The sequence below is a fragment of the Ailuropoda melanoleuca genome, chromosome 9, assembly GCF_002007445.2.
Source record: "Ailuropoda melanoleuca isolate Jingjing chromosome 9, ASM200744v2, whole genome shotgun sequence".
In the NCBI taxonomy this organism is placed as follows: Eukaryota; Metazoa; Chordata; class Mammalia; order Carnivora; family Ursidae; genus Ailuropoda; species Ailuropoda melanoleuca.
The window spans coordinates 6,543,966-6,565,573 of NC_048226.1; the positions used below are offsets into that span (position 1 = coordinate 6,543,966).

At 51.6% G+C, this 21,608-nt stretch overlaps 1 protein-coding gene across 1 annotated transcript in view; it reads right to left on the reverse strand.

Moving 5' to 3' along the window:
• Positions 1-21,601, reverse strand: part of ACAN (aggrecan) — a 64,566-nt gene extending 42,965 nt beyond the window's left edge. Inside the window, 1 exon segment of the mRNA XM_034667888.1 lies at positions 21,271-21,601. The gene's annotated coding sequence lies outside the window, so the exon portion shown is untranslated.
• Positions 21,602-21,608: the final 7 nt, after the last annotated feature.

Here is a 21,608-nt window from a genome sequence, read left to right on the forward strand (position 1 = left end):
CGAGAGAACATTACAAATGAGGGCTTTTGTCTTTCTCTGCCTTTCTGGGAGTGGGCTTACCAGCACGCTAGTGGAAGCAACTAACGCTAAATGCAGAACCAGGCTGGTTCGCCTCTCCCGACTGGGACTGCTCCCCCACCCAAGCTACCACTTACATTTTCTCCTGTGTATGCTAGCTCTGCCTCACCGTGCAGACTGTGACCTCCTTAAGGCTGAAAGTCAAGGCTTAAGTTAAAAAAAAAAAAAAGAATTCTCTCTGTGTTAACTCATGCAGTCCTGGGAACAACAAAAAATGCTATTTGATGCCTACTTATGGATGAACCAGTGGATGCTGGAATTTGGTAGACTGGTTGACCAGTAGGATTAGTCAGTAACTAAGTGGCTCTGTGTCCATGACTTCAGTACTGGGAGAGGGATGTAAAAGGACCAAGGCCACCCATTCTCCCAGCCCCTGGCCTCCAGCAGATCACTTATTTGCAGGCTAATCTCACAACAGTGCCTCTTTTCTTGTCATTCATGGACAAGCCCCATCTTACATCTGTGTGTAGTGGTGTTGGCATATGCACTTAAGATTGGATTTCAAGCCCAGCATAGAGAAAGGGGCAGGGATCCCACACCAACGACACATCTAGCCAGAGGGACCCAAGTGCAGCTGCTAATTTACCACATACTCTAAACAGACATAGTGGAATGGTGTGGAAAGGGGGAGTCAGACAGCTGATTCCAGTCCTAGCTCTGTCCTAACTCACTGGGGAACTCATGGAAGCCTTCGGTTTTCCCATCTGTAAAGCCGGAATCACAACGCAAGGTTCACCCCCATGAGAACTGTGAAGGTATTTTTTGTGAATGCGAAGATTCTTTTTGTATTTCCTCCTCTTTCTCCTCTCTCCCTCTTCCTCCTATTCCTTATTCTCTCTCTGTGTCTTTTTTTCATATCTTTAATTTCCTTATTCCTATTTTGTTATTTACTCTGTTGTCACTGAAGCACCTGGAATTCTTGACAATCACTAATGCAGGGTCCAGTCAGGGGGCGGGTGTGAGTTCCCAAGGGAGAGCCCTAACCCACTCCTGGGCCTTCCATCAGCGGGGAGGAACCCTGCGGGTGTCCCGAGTCCTGGCTCTCCCGGTGCCCCCAGAGGCCCAAGGAGAACTGGTTCCTGCAGCCCAACATGGCGGCTCCTCCCCAAAGTCTGTCTTTCTGCCTGAGGGAAAAGGAGGGCCACTGCACAAATCCACTTCTGCTCTGCCGGGCTGCAGGCAGTCCTTGCTAACTTCCTCCCAGGGATTTTCAGGGTGAGTTTTTAAAAAGCTCTAACCAAGCCATTCCTGATTAAAAGGGTCATGTCTCAGCCAGTACCTGCAAAAACTTGAATAGCACTTGCTCAAGAGTGTCTGGATTCCCATCAGCCAATTGAGCAGAAAAGCCAACAGAGCCAGCCCTCCCTTGAGCTGGGTCTTCTGGATCTTTGTAAGGTCCCACCCTCACCTTTGGCAGCTGGAAGCGCTGGCCAGCTCCTTGCGGCTTCCCGCGCTCCTGATCACAGGGAGGGGGCAGCTAAGGGAAGGAAGCCCTCTCTCAACTTCAGCTTCAGAAATTAGCCCAAGAAGATGTTTCTGCCAATGTCAATCTACGGCCAACCTCACCATCCTAGTGAGGGACTAGGAAGGTGCTGGTTCCACAGTTAAAAAAAACACACACAAAAAACCAAAAACCTGGCCTGGGTTTATGGAAGGCCCACATGGTACTGTGGACCCTGCCTGTGGAGGGGGGTGGTGAGCATAACAGGGAACTGGGAGGAGCAGACCCTGGTCAAGGGCATGGAGCACATACAGAACCGTAGAAGGCATCCATTTCTTTCCTCTCTGGGCTTTCTGCCTTGATTTCCCTCACTCACTGATACGTGTCCTTGCTAGGGACATTTAGCTGGTAACTGTTGGACTTGGACATGTTGTGACAAGAGATATGCTGTTCTTCATCTGCTCCCTGGGGTCTACTATGAACACAGGCTCTGTGCAATTTCCTGAAGTGGCCTCTTCTCAAGTTTTCTGGGAAACATATGGTATGGGAGAAGATGAATACCTTAAAAATACAACCTGAATTCATACCTTGGACCTACAACTTGCTATTTGGGGGAAGTTGGGCAAGTTTCTTGGCACCTTTGGACAAAAAATCCATGGGTGAGGCCTCTGGGAATGGCTTTTTTCCAGTTCGGAGGAGAGGCAGGGAACGATGTTCTAAACTTCCTCTCATTCCTTCCAAATCACAAAACAGAAGTTTCTATGTCCCCCAGGTAGCATGATCCTGTTGGGTGAGCTGGCAGGAGGAGTGGGGAGAAAGGAAGCTTTTATCCCATTGAAAGCTTAGGTCAGAAGGGATAGCTAAAGCAATGGGAAGCTTGGCCTGGGTACTTCATGGCAGAACAGGAGGAATGTTCTTGGACTGAAAGCCAGCCCTCCTCTCCCATCGCCTGCAAGGCCCTTCGTGATCTGCCCCTGTTCCTGCTCACACCATGTCTCATACTCCATTTCCAGCCATATTCTAGCTGGTCCTTGAGCACAAAAACTTGTTACCTCCTAAGGGCTTTTTGTAGCTGTTCTTCCTTCTTTCTGGCACATACTTGTGGATCTTTCCCTAGCTGGCCACTTTTCAACATTCTAGGCTCTGTCCAAAGGTCCCTTCCCTGACCACCCTGTTCCTTCACCCCCACCCGGTGCCTCCCTGATATTGTTTATTTATATTATTATTATAATTGGAAATTATTGCCCTTTCCTGTGTGTTGATTATCTGCTCCCCCTACTAGAATATACACTCCATGAGGGCAGGGACTTGTGTCTGTTTTGCTTACTGCTCTATTTCCAGTGCCTAGAACAATGCATGGCACATAGCAAGTAAACAAAAAAGATTCATTGGATACATGAATGGATGGCTCTTAATGAATGGGCAATGTACTTTCTGGATTAAGTTTGGGAATGCAAGGAGTAGTAAGCTTAAGACTGATCCGCGGGGCGCCTGGGTGGCACAGTGGTTAAGCATCTGCCTTCGGCTCAGGGCGTGATACCGGCGTTATGGGATCAAGCCCCGCATCAGGCTCCTCCACTATGAGCCTGCTTCTTCCTCTCCCACTCCCCCTGCTTGTGTTCCCTCTCTCGCTGGCTGTCTCTATCTCTGTCGAATAAATAAATAAAATCTTAAAAAAAAAAAAAAGACTGATCCGTAACCGTTGGATGTCACCTGATTTCAAAGCATTCCTGCCTCCTCAGCCTTGGAGACCGTTAGAAGACCTCAGAGAAAGGGTAACTGGGAGCAGGGGCTGTCAGGGGAGCTGGGGGCATTCCCGTAGCCCATGGAAACATCCATACATGGCCCTTGGAAACACCTATTCATCTTCCTCTCCTGCTAGGAGAGGACCGGGAGTAGGGCAAGATGGTCATTCAGGGAGCAGGGAGGGACTCCAAAGATCCAGGGACAAAACAGAACTTGGAGCCATGCTGTCACCTGACGAAGGCTGCATTTCCAAGGGGCCGGGAGGGAGGCTGAGTCCAGGAGCTGAGAAGAAAGGCTGGCCATGGGTGGTGCTTCCTAAGGGTTGGATGCCTGCAGCCATTCTGGCCCCAGGGTGGGGGGCCGGCCCTTGAGGGAAAAATTCAACTCAACACCACCAACCTTTCCCCATTATGCCCACCTCTCCCCACTCTCCGTTGCAAATTCCCAGTAAAACCAGTTTAAAGTGGAGGGGCACATTGCACGATTAATGGTTCCTATTCACTCACCCAGGGACACTTAGCTTTGCCCTGTTCTCTCTGTGGAAAAAACCCTAGGACTTGGGACCCGCCCCTTCCTGTTCTCAGCCTTCCCTTCCAGCTGGGCACTTAGAGGTTTTCTCTGCATTAATTTCAGACGTTGTGTAAATATCGAACCTGGGATTTTGGAAGGGAGTGTCCTTCAGCCCAAACTTTCCATCAGGCACAAGCACCTTTTTTGGGGGCAGGGATCCTGGGCCAAGAGCTGAGTTCCCTCCACTTGGTGTTGACCGCCAACCTGGCAGAACAGACAGTTCCTTCCTGCAGGGATTTGGGAAGGGGCTAGGGGACCCAGTGTGACGCCTTGGCGGCCTCCCTGGCTGAGAATGGAGCCCAGGTTTAGAAAAATGATCTTCGGCAGAGGTGTCTGGAAGCTGAGTGTCCCAGTGAAATGCCTTCTTGTCAGAAAGGGCCATCAGGTGTTTGGGGTGATAGCCGAGTCCCTGGGCAGGCAGACAGCCAGGTGCCTGGCTTGTGGCTGACGGGAAACAGGGGGCCACTGTCTCCCTGAGGCAGACACTCAGGTTCTGTGACTTTAGTCCTGGGGTCTAGTCAAGGGTAAATAAGAAAATGAATTACTGGAGAAAAAAACCCTCATTCTTTTTTTTTTTTAAAGATTTTTTATTTTTACGTAATCTCTGCACCCAGAGGGCAGAGTTCAGGACTCGAACTCACAACCCTGAGATCAAGAGTCACATGCTCTACCGACTGAGCCAGCCAGGTGCCCCAAACCTCATTCTTTAGATTTTATTTATTTATTTGACAGAGATAGAGACAGCCAGCAAGAGAGGGAACGCAAGCAGGGGGAATGGGAGAGGAAGAAGCAGGCTCGTAGCGGAAGAGCCTGATGTGGGGCTCGATCCCATAACACCGGGATCATGCCCTGAGCCAAAGGCAGACGCCCAACCGCTGTGCCACCCAGGCGCCCCCAAACCTCATTCTTTTGACCCTAGTTTGCCCACCTTGGTTCCAGGTCTAGGCAAGACTTCATGGTGAACATCCCTTTAAGTTCTTTTGGGTCGTGTTCCTCTTCGAGAGCCAGTGGGAGCTGTGGACCCAGGTTCTAGGAGGTGACCTTTAAGCCTCCATTCAGTTTACTTGGGGGCCTCAGGGCAGACCAGATCATCTGTGCTAATAGTGTGATCTATGGTGGGCGTGTTGGGTGCTGGAGACTAAGGTCAACCATGTGGGCAGTCAGCCACATGACCAATCCCCCAAGAAAAACCCTGGACACCGAGGCTTGGGTGAGCTTCCTTGGTTGGCCACATTCTGTGTCCACGCAACCCCACTGGGTGAGCGCAGCTGGAACCTCTCTGTACCTGGTCACCTTAGGACACTTTCCTACCAGACAGGTAGGAAAGTGCTTTGCTGATTTTGATCCATATCATTTTGCTGTAAAACTGTGAGTATCACAGCTTTGCTGAGGTCTGTGAATCCTTCTAAAGAATTTACTGAACGAGAGGTGGTCTTGGGGACCTCCTGAAACGGCACTATACCAGCTCCTTCGGCTTAGCCTGTCCTGCCCAGCACCATTCGGGGTTGGCTGATGGGACAGTGGACAAGACACCTTCACCCCATGGCCATCCTTCACCCACACTGCTTTCCCTTTTAGGAGTGTGTGCTCTGAAAACCAGAGGATTCTTTTTCAGCTCTCCTGTGGAAGGAATAATTGCCTCTCCTCTGGAAAAGTTCCAGCCATTTCTTCCCTTTCCTCTTTCCCTCCCTCCTTTCCTCTGTCAAACTCCCACCACATGGCAAACTCTATAGTACGGTGCTGAGAAGGACTCAGGAATGGACCCGTATGAATCCACCCCCAGGGCTCACCATGTGGGATGGAAGAGAAGATGTATGAATAAATCCTACAACACAAGAGAATTCCCTCAATGAGAGAATTCTGGGAGCTGAGAAGATGCAGAAATCACTCCTGTCTGGGGGGCCTGGGAGAGATTTGAAGAAGAGGTGACATTTGAACTGAGCCTTAACAGACAGAGACCCTATGGGAGAGGGAAAGGGCATTCTAGGAGAAGGGACCACATGGGCAAAAGTATGGAGAAAGGAGTACATCCAACTGGTGTAGGATTAAAGAAAGTTAGAAACAAGGCTGGGCCAGATTCTGAAGAACCTCTGTAAGTAGGCTAGTGAGTTTGGCTTCATTCTGTAGGTGATGGGGTGGCTCTTGCGGGGGTGGGGGGAGGTCAGGAATGACCTGATCCGAGGTGTGCTTCCAGAAGGAAACTGACGTTTCTGCTCTAGCTGTCACTGGCCCCACCTCTGGGACGTCTCCCCAGTACCCCAGAGTGACCAAGTTCACCCTTCTCCATCAGATCAGGATCACAGGCTGCCTGCAGCTTTTGTCTGCCTCTGCAAGGAGACGGCGCCCACGGGGGTGGGCACTAAGCTCGTCCTTCCTTGGGTGCGCATGCCTGAGCACCTACCACAACTACTCCCTCTAAAAATGACCACGTATTGAAAGCCAGCATGGTGCCCAACAGCCGTTTGGACAAATGCATTTTCTCATTCAATGCTCACAATTGTCCCGGGAGGGGGCGCTGTCATTAGTGCCATTTTACAATGGAGACAGAGGCTCAGAGCAGGTCAGTAACTTAACCTCAAATCCCACAGCCAGGGAGTGGCAGGGCCAGGATTCAAACCCTGGTCCGTCTGACTCCTAACCTGTTCTCTGCTTCCCACATATAGGCTAGCAACAGGGGCAGGTGCCGAGGACGGAGCCTATCAGGAGTTTGTTCTCGTCATTCAAAGGCCTTTGAGCATCTGTGCACCCAGCCTTGAAGCATGGGTTCCATTCACAGACATTCCCTGCGATGGGGTTAAGCTTCAAAGTCTGACTCAGAGCACCCAGCCACCTTGGAGCTGTAGCATAAGGCTGAAAACCCCGAAAAGCTTGCTCTCTGAGCCCCTCACAGACCCCCTCTGACTCTCAGCTTACTCCAGAGTAGTTGGCGACATGAGCATTGACATATTATGCTGCACCCTGCCCTGTTCCCTCCCCTTCCAGCTGTCTCCAGCATGTCCCCAGTCCTTGGCCCGCCTTCTCTGGCTGTGCAACTTTGCCCTGAACGGCCGTCAGGATTACGGTGCCTAATAGCCTCCCGACAGGATGTTAGTGCAGCCGCCTTCCAGAAAGTGCCTTCTAGGGACTCCTGCCATCCACTGCCTCCCGGCTCCTCCCTGCCAGTGTTTCTTCACGGACATAGTCTTCTCAAGAAGGCTGCCTTTCCTTTTGTATTTAGTTGTTTTAAATTCTTTTAAAAAGAATTGTGGTAAAATACACATAACACAAAATTTACCATCTTTTTTTTTAAAGTAGGCCCCCAACATGGAGCCCAATGGGGGGGGCTTGAACTCACGACCCTGAGGTCGAGACCTGAGCTGAGATCAAGAGTCAGATGCTTAACCAACTGAGCCACGCAGGCGCTCCACCAAGCTTACCATGTTAACTGTTTTTAAGTTCATAGTTTTTACAGTTCAGTGACAGGTACGTTCTCATGTCACATCACCGTGCAGCCATCACCACCATCTGCCAAGCTGAAACTCTGCACCCATTAGACAATAATTCCCATCCCCCTCCCCCAGCTCCTGGCAACCACCATTCTACTTCCTGTCTCTATGAATTTGACTACTGCCTTTCCTTTTGAGGAGGAAAACCAATATCCCTATCTGACCCAGTATCTAGAGATCCTTATGCGCTCTTCCAATTGGACAGGTTCCTTTTCTTTTTCCTGGAGTGCTCTCTATATTCAAGGAGGCCTTGGCGAACTCAGGGCCCTGCTGGGTACCACACTGCCTCTGGCATCCTGGGACACTTGCATCTTCCTGGAATTGGGCTCTAAAGCCATGCAAGGCAGAAACCAGGTATGATCCACATTTTCCTTGAAAATTTCTTAGGAAGGCGCCATGTCAGGGCCCCTCATACTCCCCCTGAATGAATCACACACAATTGTCCTTTTTCCATTTCTGGGTTCTTTCTTTAACTGAGCAGCAGATGAATTAGTGAGCTTGTTGGAAGGGCCGTGTTTTATGAGCCATTTTTAGCATTAAAATGAGAAACATGCTTGGCTCTTCACGAGGCTCATGCCATGAGAGGAACAAGGGACTCGAGGCCTACTCTGGGAGCAGCAAATTCGAGTCTCTCGTCTCTGGCTTGCTGGGGACACAGACGCACCAGGCGGAGGGGCGTCTGCAGACTTTCCCACTGAAGTGTGCTGTCTCTCGGTAACTATCCCTGCACCAGAGCTGAGCCTCAGACCCATCTGAGAGCTTGGGGGAAGCAGCTGTGCCCATCTTCCTGGATGGAAAAATTCGCCCACAGCTACACAGACAGCAGTGGTGCTGGGACGAGGACCTGGGGATCTCTGTTTCCTACTTGGTTTTCACTGCAGACCTTGCTTTCTCCCACCTGGATTGCGGGCTCTCCTTGAGGGCAGGGCAGACTTCCTCTCCTCCTTGTGTATTCCGGCTGTGTCCCGTAAAGAGCCCGGCACGTGGAATATTCTAATTATGGAAAACTGCTTACTGACTTGGAAACGTGTTCACACAAAAAGCCAACCGCAAAATGTTATGTGCAATGCAACGCAATTCCATTTTTGGGTTTATCTATTCGTGGGGGAAAAGACCCGAAGGATATACAAGGATTTAACTCTGGTTATCTTTGGGTGTTAGGTTTACAACAGATTTTTATTTTTCCCTGTCTAGTGTTTATAGTTCCTCAACTTTCTGTGATGTCCTTAACCTTTTAACCGTGTTTCAAAGGAAAAGTGTTTCCAAAAAAGAATGAAATTTTATATCCTTTAAAAATAAAATCTACATTCAGGGCAATAAATTCCCCAGTGACCAAGGTGCCAGCCAGTTGGGGAGGGGTGAGGTGGGGGATGGGAAAGGACTGAGGTGGGCGTGGAGGAGAGGAGAGGAGAGAGTTCTCCATGTACCATAAAACTCTTGGGAATGTGCCATAACCCACAGCCATTACCAGAAGCTGGGAAGAGGCAGGGAAGGGTTCTCTCCTGCAGGTTTCAGAGGGAGCATGGCCCTGAAGGGACCTAGATTTTGGACTTCTAGAACATTTCTGTCATTTTAAGCCCCGTTTGTGGTGCTTTGTGACGGCAGCCCTAGGAAATGAATATAATGGGTAACTTTTTATTTTACTATGACTATGACTAAAAACACTTCTAAAAAAGGAGATTGCCCAACCTTACTTGGTAGTCAACCTCAGGATGATTTAGATTTCTTTAGAAAATTATTTCTCATGTCTAATCTAAATCTCTCCTGCCTTTCTTTTCTTAGTGGAGACGTGCCCTGCCTTGGGATTGTTCTCTCTCTCTCTTTTTTTTTAAAGATTTGGTTTTTAAGTAATCTCTACACCCAATGCGGGGCTCAAACTCATAACCCTGAGGTTAAGAGTCGCAGACTCTACCGACTGAACCAGCCAGGTGCCCCGGGATTGTTCTTGATGGATTTTTCTAGATCTTTCTTGGCTGCTTTGAACCCTATCTTTGTGACTTCCTCAGTTTGGCTCCTTGACCCTCATGCCATCATCAGGCCCTTCCATCTCCCTCCCGCTCTCACTGATTGCCGATGGTGGCTCTCTCTTTTTCTGGGAAGCCAGGAGAAGGGAGAAATATATCCCAGATCCTGATCTGGATTCTGTCTTTTATTAAAAAAAAACCAGAAGTGAACCTTTCTTTGAGATTTCTGGCCCATCTGGACTCAGCATCTTTTCTCCTAGGGTCCACGTAGGACCAAAAAACACTGACGTTTCAACAGAGGCAAAACTCAGGCTGCTCAGCTGCCTTCACTTGCTCAGAACCATCGAAGGTTCTCTTGGGACAGTTAGACTTCCTGACTCTCCAGTCCCAGGAGGGGAGGACAAGGCACAGAGCAGGAGATTGGGGGCCGGGGTGGGGGGCAGAGGCAGCTCTTGGTCATGCACCAGCTCCCCCTCCCCAGCTCACATACTGAAAGCACAGTCAAGCTGGTAGCAGTTAGAACTCCTGAAAAGGAATTTCTTGCTGGTCCATCCTTTGTAGGTGTGGTGCAGTCCCAAGGGATGGCTGAAGGAATGAGATACAATGGGGGCTGATGGGTAAAGCCACAATCAGCCGTGCCCTGTACTGCTCCAGGGGACAGTCTACACAGGGAACCTAATGGAATGGCACCCCCTGAAATTGCATAGTGGGGGGCTCTTGGTACAATAGGGCTTGCTGTAGCTACCTGCTGTCAAGTCTGCCAGGGGACCTGCCCTGTTCTGCAGTTAGCTTCCAGGTGGCAGAAAGCATAAGGCTCTTCTTGCATTCCCCACGTCCCTCCGTGCTCCAAGCTTGCATGGCTGCCTGAGGAGAGTAAGTGCTGAGGAAAGCAGTGAGGAACTTCAGGTTGGGCAAGAAGAGATAGTCACATGACCACCCAACCCATCTCTACAAAAGGTCAGGTTGTCAGATACCAGGAATGCTCCAGGGATATTCGTGATTAACAGCTGTCACTGCTTGGAGAGCATTTGCTCCGTGCCAGGTACCTTGGTTTAGTGATGTTATTTTATCCTCAACACATGAGGATATCCACAAACTCACAAGGTCAGAGACATTATACCTGATTTACAGATATGGAAACTGAGGCATGCAAGATTAATCAACTCTGCAAGGTCACATGGCTGGCGAATTGGAGCCCATCCACCTGAATCCCACTCCTACAGGACAATGGCCCAATGGATTCTTTTGTGAGTCCAGTGGCATCAGGAAGGGGGCTGGGAATAAAACATAGGCAACCATGGGCTGGACCCTCCATCACAAAAGAAAGACAGGACAGGGCTGGAGGCTCCAGGGAGGCCCCCAGCAGGGAATCTGAGATGACAGGCACACAGGTGAGCTGGAGGGGACATGCTGTTCGGTGTGGACGATGAAGGCAGAGAAGGGTTGCCCACTGAGGTCTGCAGAGTCATGAAGATCCTGAGCTCTTCCAGGCCCGGGAAATCACGTCTCATGCTCTGTCCTCACCCTGGTGTCTAGCCTGCTTCCTCCATGCCGTAGGGAGTGCCAGGACCCCACAGCTTGATAAAGGTCAAGGAAACAAGATGACAGAAGGCCCACGGTCCATGTTGGGTAGCCCAGGGATAGAACTTGGGGCTCCAAAGATGGCAGAACCTAAAAATATACATTTATTCCTAAAAGCAGCTACTCCCCCTGGATGCTCGAGTCATCATGAACTACTAGGGGAAGCTGGGAAGAGGGTATTGACCTATGGAGAGCAGCCACGTCTCTCCTCAGCTGGGTCCCCTTGGTGCCGGAGCCTGAGCTGGCTCACGTGGTGGCTGTTCTGACACCGCAGAGCCGTGGCCAGGGTGAGATAAGGCTGCCGAGGTGGCCGGGACAGGTGGGGGCTGTTTTTAGACAACCGCCCAGTTCAGTGGAAGTTGGTCCTAGTTCCAGCTCTGACACCATCCAGTGCCATACCCCTAGGCCAGACATATTCTTTTTTAAATTTAAGTCTAGGATAGTTAGCATACAGTATTATATAGTTTCAGGTGCACAATATAGGGATTCAACACTTCCATACAAGCCCCAGTGCTCATCACAACAAATGCCCTCCTTCATCCCCATCCCCTATGTCCCTATCCCTGCTCCCACCTCCCCCCTGCTAACCAGCAGTTTGTTCTCTACAGTTAAGAGTCTGTTTCTTGGTTTGCCTCTCTTGCACTTTTTTTCCCTGTTTTTTTCTTTTTTGCTCGTTCATTTTGTTTCTTAAATGCCACCTAGGAGTGAGATCATATGGCATTCGTCTTTGTCTGACTGGCTTATTTTGCTTAGCATTCTACCGGACATACTCCTTTCTAGGTTTCGGTTTTCTGATCTCTGACAAGAGGAGAAAGCACCATATCAGTGGCTTTCAAGACATTAAAGTGGAGTTGTTCTGATCGAATCTCACATGGGGACCCCTAAAATCACTGCCCCTCTCTACTCACCTCTGTGGGTCCCGTGGGGTGTCATAGACAACCCCCGCAGACTCTGCAGCACAGTTTGAACTGGGCTAAAAAGTCATTTGTCTGGTCAGCACACTTTTACTGACTGGCTACCTCATGCTGGGCATTTTCTAGGTGTTGGAGATAGAAGAAAATCAAGACAGACCATCTGCGTGATGGGCGCCTGTCCCATACAGCTTTTGATCTGGGGGGACGGGGGTGGGAGGGGTCAGACAACCACCAAGGAAACCAACCAACCAGCACTTTTTAGACAGTGGCAAGCTACAAAGAAAGTATGGCACAGGGCTGCTGAGATGTGGGGGCGGGCGTGTTTATCTTTAAATTGGGTGGTCAAGAAAGGCCTCCTGGAGGAGGTGACATTTGGACCTGAACGACCAGAATGAACCAAACTTGCAAAGCCAAAGTGGGAAGAGCTTCAGGCAGGAGAGACCAGGAGGGCAAAGGCCCTAAGGTGGGAATGAAGTGGGAGATGGTAGAGGTTGGTGGGGGAGGGGAAGGTGCATCCGGATGCTGAGGCGGAAGGGGAAACAGGTTCCTGAGGGCCTGTGGGCCAAGGAAGAGAACTGGGCTGTATTCCAAGGGTAAAAGGTCTTCTGAGAGCCTCTGCTGTCCCCAGAGGGCTGAGAAGGGATGTGCAAATTACCCGAATGATTGCCGCAAGCATCTAAGGGTCAGTCACCCATACTATACTTGCAGTTGCGAAGGAGGGGGCTGGACTGGTTACAATTTTCCAGCCACTGAACATTGCGGGAGCCTTATCTGGCATATGTGAGTCTCGCTGACCCCTGTGGGAAGGCCCTGGAGCCCCTAAGGCATCGAGATGGCAGCCGGAGCTCCTAGAGCAAAGAGAGGATAGGAGGGCCCTGGTGGAAAGGGGAAGCAGTAGGAGGTGAGGCTCTAAGCCCATGCCAGGTCTGCCCTTGGCTAATAAAACTCCTTCCACCTCCAACACAGCCCTATAGCACTCTTCATTCTCAGGATGGGGTGTGGAGACAATGTATGCAATCAGGTCCCCCCTCTCCACACCAGGGGGACCGGTTCTGCTAAAACTTTAACAAAGCAAAATCAGTGGAGGCCATCGCAGGTTGGGCTGAGGAAGGGGGAATCACAGAATGAGGCTACTTTAAGGGGAATTAATGGCCCAGAGAAGTGTGCGGCTGGGGTGGGGATGACACTCACGGATGTAGTGACGAGGACAGGGGACAGACACAAGCATGCAGACAGATGCAGCTTTTCCTTGCCCAGCTTCAGGGGCAGGGGTTCACTCCATGGGCAGGGGTTGTCTGTAGAAATGGCTATGAGACTAGCGCCCCCTGGAGTCGCATGGCAAGTAGAGCACACAGGGCTGGCCTCTGGTCCATGGAGGGGAGGGGGGTTCCCATCCCCAGTCCCCAGTAGACCACATGGAATGCTCCACCTCCCTCCCGTGTTTTTCAATCCAGGAACCAATGGAACTAAAATGAACATCCTGAGTGGCCAACCTTTAAAGAGAAGGCAGCAGGTATCAGGTGGGAAAGGAGAGGGTGGGCCCAATCTTGCTCTGAGGGTGGAGAGGGCTTGCTTGTGACCATGTCTTCGATTTAGGTTCTGAAGCGCTCCCCAGTCCCTGGGCTGCCCCTTGGGCCCTGGTGCAGCTGCCTCATTCCTGCCGCAGGATCAGAGCTGGCTGATTGCTTAGATCAGCATCTCTACAGACCCTCAATCTGCTCTAGGAGAGAAGAGCTCCCTGGAAAATTCAGTGTAAGAAACTCGGAGATTTCCGATATCCATCAGCATCTGGAGAATTCCTGCAGAATAGGGGGTACATTTTGTTCTGTTGGACCCCCAGGGATGAAGCCCTTTCTACATGTAATGTCCATTGGCCGTCCCTGAAACAGATGTTCTGGGGAACCCACTTTTGCAAACCCTGGCCTAGCTTCATCTTCCAGGGACAAATGTACTTTAATCCAGGGTCAAGGACAACTATGGTCAGGAAGCAGGGCTCCCATCTCAGGCAGGAGGGAGGAGACACAGAAGCAGGCTTTGACCTTCTCATTCCCCTAAAGGACAAACTGGGGGCAGAGGCTGTAGTTCTGCCTACAGGGAGGGGAGGTCAGGTGACCCCAAAAGGCAGGGCTACAAGAAAATGGCTTAGAACCAAAGGCACCCAAAGAACTATTTGGGGCTTTACACTAAGAGTTCAGAAACCGGACTGCATTGGAATCACCTTGGGTATGTTTGAAAAGCAGATTCCTACCCTGCCCCCGAATCAGAATCTCTGGGGGTACATTAGGATTTGGGCATACTTTTTTCCCCAAAGCTCCTCCAATGCTTTCGATTCTAGGGACAGAGGCTACTTCTTTTTTTTTTTTTTTTTTTTAAGATTTTTATATATTTATTTGACAGAGATAGAGACAGCCAGTGAGAGAGGGAACACAAGCAGGGGGAGTGGGAGAGGAAGAAGCAGGCTCATAGCATAGGAGCCTGATGTGGGACTCGATCCCACAACGCTGGGATCACACCCCGAGCCGAAGGCAGACGCTTAACTGCTGTGCCACCCAGGCGCCCCCGGACAGAGGGTACTTCTGATGATGGCTTCCGGGTGCCTTTTTCAGTGTCTTGTCAAGCTGACAAACATCTACTGTATTCCTGAGTCATCCTAAAATCCAGGTGTTTCCCTGAGCCAGCTGGATAGGAGGTCAAAGTGAGGGCGGTTTGGAGGGGGGGAGAGGAAGGGAACACCTGAAGGGGTAGGTCAGGCCAAGGTCCAGATTTGGTTGAGAAAACCCCCTCCCTATGACCAAGGGGGGAGGCTGGGATAAGAAAGCCCAGGGGCTCTGAAGGAGATGGGAGGCTGGGCTCTCCCTTGCCCTGGACATTTCTCTTACAAAGGCTTTCTTCCCCCAAACATCCCAGGAACCAGCAAGGACTCTGGAGGCACAGAGTCAGAAGGTGGTCCAAGGGTAGACAGTGGGTGGCCCCAGGATGAAGTCTGTCTGAAGCTGGGTTCTTATGGGATGGCACAGTGTTTCTGTAATCAGGTGCCTTTTTTTGCTGGTTTGAATGTGACGTGATATGGAGGGAGGAGCCTCAGCAGCCCTGACGGGAGCTTTGGCTCCGCTGAGAGCAGCCTGAACGCCCTCTCTGGGACTCAGGCGTCTCATCTGTGTAATCAAGCAGGCGGGTGATTTAGTCCCCTGGGTCCCTTTCTGATCGAATGCTTCGTGACTCTGAGAAACAGAGGCTCAGGGAAGCTTGGCAATTCCCAAATCCACCCCTTTGGCTAGTGACTTTCAATGAGGCCTTAATATATGGTTGAGCTCAACTCCATGTGGTCGAGCAAAGGCCTTGCTATACAGACGGGAACATGGATGTGCCCTGCACTGAGATAAGGCTCCAGGTTCCTGATCCTGACTGGGTCCTCTTTTCAGCAGCTTGGGCTTTCTCTGTTCTGATGTCTCACCCACACCTCCGGCTCCCAGTCGGGCTCCCTCTTCCGGGTTAGCACAACTCAACTGCTATGACTGAAGTGTCCTCTAGAGGGCGCTGCTGTCAGCGCTGTAACCTGGGCCTGGCGCCCACCGGGAACTAGAGGTCCGGGCCGGGCTTCTCCGGCTGGCTTGGATGGAGGAGTGGCCAAGCAGAGGACAGCCCAACTGAGTATCGGTGCTCTTCTCGTCAAGCATTGAAAGGAACTTAGAGTGTGAGGGCTGCTCATTCATTCATTCATTCAGCCTGTCTGTGTGCTCCAGGCCCTGGATCAGGTGTAGTGCCCCCCAGGTATGAAAGATTCCTGCTTAGGCTTCATAGGGGCTCCCCCGACCCCACGAGGCACCTTCCCAGAAGTAATTTCTCCCTGGATCTTGCTCTGTGAAGGCAGGCCTTAGGATGCCCATTTTACAGAGAAGAAAATCGAGTCTCCCGGAGCAAAGCGATTTGCCCACATCCTGCAGCCAGGCAGTGCCTGGTTCAAGTGGCTGTTAAGCCCAGCAAGCCTCCCACTGCCCATAATGTAGGATGCCTTCTCTGTGGAGCAAGCCCCCCTCCCCCTTGCTGGGAGCTGTGGGGGGGGGTTGCTGACCTACATGCCACCCCACAACCAGAAGTCATTACTTTGGTCTCGAGATCACACGTCCACACCTGCTGATGCTGTGATTTTCCAGAGTAGGACCTCGAAAAGCTTCCAAGACAATAATAGCAATTGTCATTTTATTGTGGGTTTACTTTGTGCCAAGTCCCTTATTCACTTTATCTTGAACTGTCTCAACCATCAGACCAGACTCATTTCACACATGTGGAAAGTGAGGCTCAGAGAGGATAAGTGACTTGCCCAAGGGCACACAGCTGGGATTTCAATCTGCATCGGGGCTGCCAAGGTCCACGTTCTTTCTGCTTTACCACTGGGGCCTGGCTTCTTATTTTCTTTTGTTGTCTACTCTTTACTGCCTGCCAAACTCTCCCTTCTTGCCCTCCCACCCCCAGTCTTCCTGCTGGTGCATACGGCATGCTCTAGCCCCATAACTAAATGAAGATCTGGAGCAGGACTTCTCAATCTTGGCACTACTAACATTTTGGGCTGGATCATTCTCTACTGGTAGGAGGAAAGTTCTGTCCTGGGCATTTTCAGATGTTTAGTGCATCCCTGGTCTCTACCCACCAGATGCTAGTACTACCACCCCTCCCCCATGGTGACAACAAAAATATCTCTCCACAGAAGGCCAAATGTTCCCTGGGGAGCAAAAGAGCTCCCCAGTTAAGAACCACTGCTTTATAGGAATGCAGGTTCGGAGTCAAGTTGACCCTCAATAGACCATGAGCAGCTGGAGGAGGACGAGTGAATTGTTTAGCCACACCTAGTGCAATGCCTATAGCATGTAGCCAGTGGTGCTGCAGGAAGAATGAATGAATGCTTTCCATGGATATGGTATGTTTCAGGATGAGGGCCTGAAGACCTGGGTTTCTGTCTAGATCCTCACTGGTCTGCTCTGGGCCAGCCTGGGGCATGCACTTTCCCTCTTCTGGGCCTCTGTCCCATTTGTGATCTCTTACATGAGGGTCATCACAGGCAGGCCCTGAAGGCCCTGGACATCCATGGACTGGGAACTGCCATGTTCCAACTCAGAGGCCCAGAATCCGGGGGCTGAGGAGGGGTTGTCAGCCAGGCTGGACATTACGCATCTGCCCAGTCCTCAGTTTCTCCTTTGGACCCTTGCCTCTCGGCCAAATCAATCACAGACAGACGAGCCAGCCCTCCCACCCCCAAAAGTGAGAGAGGTGGCTCCTTTTTTGGGTGTGTGTCTTAAAAGGGAAAACATGTAACCTCAAAGGTAACCAAATATCCAAATCGTGATGGCCAGCATCGCACACTCCAAATCCACCTATTCATGAGTTTAACAAAAAGCTTCTTTAGGATACACTGTAAGGCCATTGAGAGGGAGAAAAGTTGCCTCTCACAAGCCCAGGCCAGCCCGCAGGGCCCGCCCTCCTAGCGTACGCTCACACACACACACACACACACACACACACACACACATACACACACTCAGCCACTTACAAGGAGGCTCTGAGTTTTTAAAAGTAAACTCCATGGTTTCCGTTCTTGCCCTGGATTCAACTTTTGAAAAAAGGAACCGTTTTCCCGTTTTTCCTACAAATTCCCCTTCTCTTTGGTCCTCCCTCTGCCTCAGTCCTGCTCTCCCTCTCTAACCCTGTCCCTGTCCTGCACTCCCCTCCCACCAGCTGCTCCTCCCCACAACGTTGACTGCATTTCCAACCATGCCCAGGGGCCCAGACCTCCTCTCAGGGATGGGGGTGTCCTATCAGGTCTGGGGGCAGGAGAGCAGCCAGGGGAGATGCCACAGCCCCCTTTCACTGGATAGAACAGAGATTTCTCAAGGAAGGAGGGTAGGAGTGAAGTTCCTATCAAGGCCCACAGCATGGCCAAGAGGCCCACCTAGTGAGAGCAGAAGAGCCTGGCTCCTGTTTCAAGATGTTCCCCCCAACAACACCCCCACTCCCAACCCCCCCACCCCCGCCCTAGGGGCACCTGGCTGGCTCAGNCTCCTGTTTCAAGATGTTCCCCCCAACAACCCCCCCCCTCCCCCCCCCCCACCCCCGCTAGGGGCACCTGGCTGGCTCAGTCAGTTGGGTGTCTGACTCTTGATTTCAGCTCAGGTCATGATCTCAGGGTCATGGAATCAAGCCCCAAGTCTGGCTCCGTGCTCAGCACACAGTCCACTTGTCCCTCTCCCTCTGCTCTTCCCCTGCTTACTCGCACACACTCTCTCTTTAAAAATAAATAAATAAATAAAATCTTTAAAAAAAGATGTTCCCACCCATAGACCGTCTTTTCCAGGGCAGCCCATTGGCCCTGTCACCCCTCCTGCTCCACTCGCAAGCAGGCCTGTCCTCCATGCATTGCTTCCTCTCTGCGTCTGGCTCCTCTTCCTTGAAATTGCCTTCCCCTCCCACCCCCAGCTTCCACCCCTTGCTGCCTCCACTCCCGAGTTGTTTATGGGTCCAGTCCAGGTGTTAGCATAGGGGCAGCAAGGATGCCCCAGCACCTGCCAGCTGGAGCCACGAGGCAAGAATTTCTCAGAGACAGAAACATTATCAGGATCGGTGTCTTTCAAATTTTTTGACCACAACCCGCAGTAAGAAACTCATCCTATGAACATCAAATTTGTATATATTGTGTATATGCCTATATATTATAACCACATATACACTAATTTAGGATTGCCAAATATATAACAGAAATAAAAGTTTCTGGAAACAATACTTACCTTTACTACATGGGAGGCACTATGAGATAACTTTCCTATGTCATTGCACTCCCCTAAATTGGTTTTACAACCGGCACATAGACATGTTCTGTGCTAGATGTCCCTGCAGGAGCAGAGACAGACTGAGAGTGAGCCTCCAAGCAGGGGCCCATGGGCCTCCCCTGGCTCAGCGGAGGCCCTCCTTGTGCCCAGCAAGAAGGGTCTTGGGAGGGACCAGGTTCTAGGAGGCATCATGAAAAAAATCCACATGAAAAGTTGGGACACACAGTCCTTTACTATCACAGAATATTCTCAGTAGGTACTCTCCTGAACTTACAGTTTGTGACCCCAAGGGGGCCTAGAAGCCGTTAGAGGGGAGGAATTAAGGTTTCTGGTGCCTGCTGAGAACCAGACAAGGACTTCTTCAAAATCCTGTAGCCAGCAAGTGGCTGAGTTGGGATTCGAACCCAGGTCTGCCCTGCCCGGCAGGCTCCCACCCTCATGGCTCTCCCCCACCATCTCAGGAGTGAGGGCTCTCTTGGAGCTTCCTCTCCAACTGGGGAGTTGGACAATCTGTTATGGGCATGTGGGGTGGAGGGCACCCCACTCGGCACGCAGGGGTGCAGGCTGCCTGGGATGTGGGTGTGTGGGAGATGGAGAGCAGGGGCAAAGTGTGGGCGTCGGTGTGAGAAGGGGCATGGAGTCAGGTGTGGCTCAGACAGCACAGAGTCTCACCACTCAAGCTCACAGACACTCCCTGCAAATATGTAATAATACTTCTGTCATTTTCCCCTCTGTATTCTTTACTCCTATATTGACCAGAGGGCTTTAAATTATAAAGAAAGAATCCCAATTTAAGTATGATTTTCACGGAAAATTCTAGGAAACGAAAAATACCTACTTAGTATTAAAATTAGTCATTATAATAATAAAGGATATCAGTTGTTGAGTATTTGATTGCATCCCCACAGCTCCTGTTTATTGAGACCATCGATGGGCCAGCACGGAGCACAGAGTTACTAGGTGGCGCTCAGTACTCACTGGAGAATGAATGAACGTACCCGGGGATCCACTAGAAACTGCACATACATACATCTCATTTAAACCCCACTTGATGTAACCTGAAAAATTCCAGCATTTCTCTGAGAGATATTTTCTTCCTCTAGATAATTCCTTCATCCGAAACTTTTGAAATTGGAGGGATCTTTGCTTTTGGGTTAGAAGCACCCCCTTCTTTGGGTTTTCTCCCCCATGGCCTTGGGGTTTTCTCCCTGATTGCCCTTCCTTTCTGGGCAGTCCCTTCCAGGCTCAGTGATGGACAGGCCAATGTTCCTACACTGATCTTCAAAGCACATCCTAAGCTGCCCTGCCCGGCAGCACGGGCGCTCTTCCCCTGGGCAACCCAGAGGCAAGGAAGGAAAAAGGATTGGAGTCCAGACTTCTGGATTCTTAAATCAGGACGAGCAACCGATGAGGGCCTCAGAAAACCCAGATTCTACTCCTGCCCTTCCCCTAAGTCATGTGTGACCTTTAGAAAGTCATCATACTTCTCTGGATTCACTTTCTTTTGAATGCGTTTCCAAGGCCCAGGGTTCCCCCAAACTGTCAGATACCCACTCGCCGCAGTGTCCCAGACCTGAAACCTCACATTAACCCATTCAGCTTTGCCTCCTCCTTACTTTCTTCCTGGCAGCCCACCCTGACAGAATGGGAATTTACGCACCAAGCAAAATGCTGGGACCTGGGCTCCTTAGCAGTGAGACCCTAGAAGAATCCTCTCAGAACCCTGCTCATGACTACTGCAAGGAGTAGAATGGTGGAGAAGTTTGGGTTGGATACTGTTTTCCAGCAGGAGACAAGCCCCACCCCACAGTTTGCTCTGGCCTGGAATGTAAGTTCAGTTAACACGGACAACTGACCACCCAACCCCAGGGTTAGAAAGGCTCCACCATCACTGGCTTCAACTGCAGAGGAACCCAGAGACGGCAAAACTGTCCCTGGTCACGTGTCCTCATTTCCCCTCTTCTTCCTTGAGAGATGTCCCTGCTTAGTGGCATGTTCAGAGTTTGCCTCCCTTGCTGGCAGCTCAGTGGCCCTGTCCCAGGTTCTGCCAATCCTCGCCCCCACCCCCAGCTTTTCCCCATCCCTGTGGCTCCTGGAGTAGGCCAAGTGGCCTAGGAAGTGGAACCAATGGGTTCTCTCAGCCTCTGCTTGGGCACCTGCCCTGTACCTGACACACTGCCCGTGCCCAGCCACCCTGCCAAAGAGCCGCCTCCTTCCCACTGACAGCCCAGGCCAAGGCTCAGAACCATGAAGCAACCCTTCCAGCTCAAAAGTAGCACGGGGTATCTGAACCCACATTTCCCTGACTCTAAAGCTGCTAGTCTGTCCACCAAGGCTCGTTCCAGACCCCAGGACTTGAAAACACACGGGAGTCGGGAGTAAAAGCTCCCTGTTCTCTCTTCCTTAATTTCGGGGGACCAGCGGACAAGAGCCCCTCGTCACGTGTTTCTTTGCCCCATTCACGCTGCGTCTTCAACAGCCTGAAAGTTTGCTCAACTCCACGGCGGACGCAGCCGTCGGGAACCCCCAGCACAAGCTTCCCCCCCACAGGGGACACCGAGGCAGCGCAGCCCCCGGCGCGGAGCGCGGCAGCCGTCGCACCGCTACTGGCTGACCGGGGGTCCCCACCCCCCCGCCGGGAGAGCCTCTCCCTGGAGGGAAGGAGACAGTTACCTTGAAGAGTTGGACTCCCTTCCGCGAGAACTTCAGTGCCACACACCTGGGGAGGCGGCCGGGGGCTCCTGGGGCCGGGAGGCCCGGGTCTCGCTGCGCAGCGGGGGAGACGCTCTGCGCGCGCGCTGCGCACCCCTCCTCCCGCCGGCGTCCTGTCCGCAGGTCCCCTCAGGCGGCGGCCGCGGCGGCAGCGGCTGGGTTGCGGAGTCCCGGCTGGCCGAGGGAAGGGCCACTGCAAGGTGCCCGGAGCCCCTGGCACCCGCGTCAGATGCCGGCCGGTGAGCGCGCGGAGAGAGAGAGAGACCTTGAGCGGCGCGGCGCGCGTCCTCAGCTCTGCC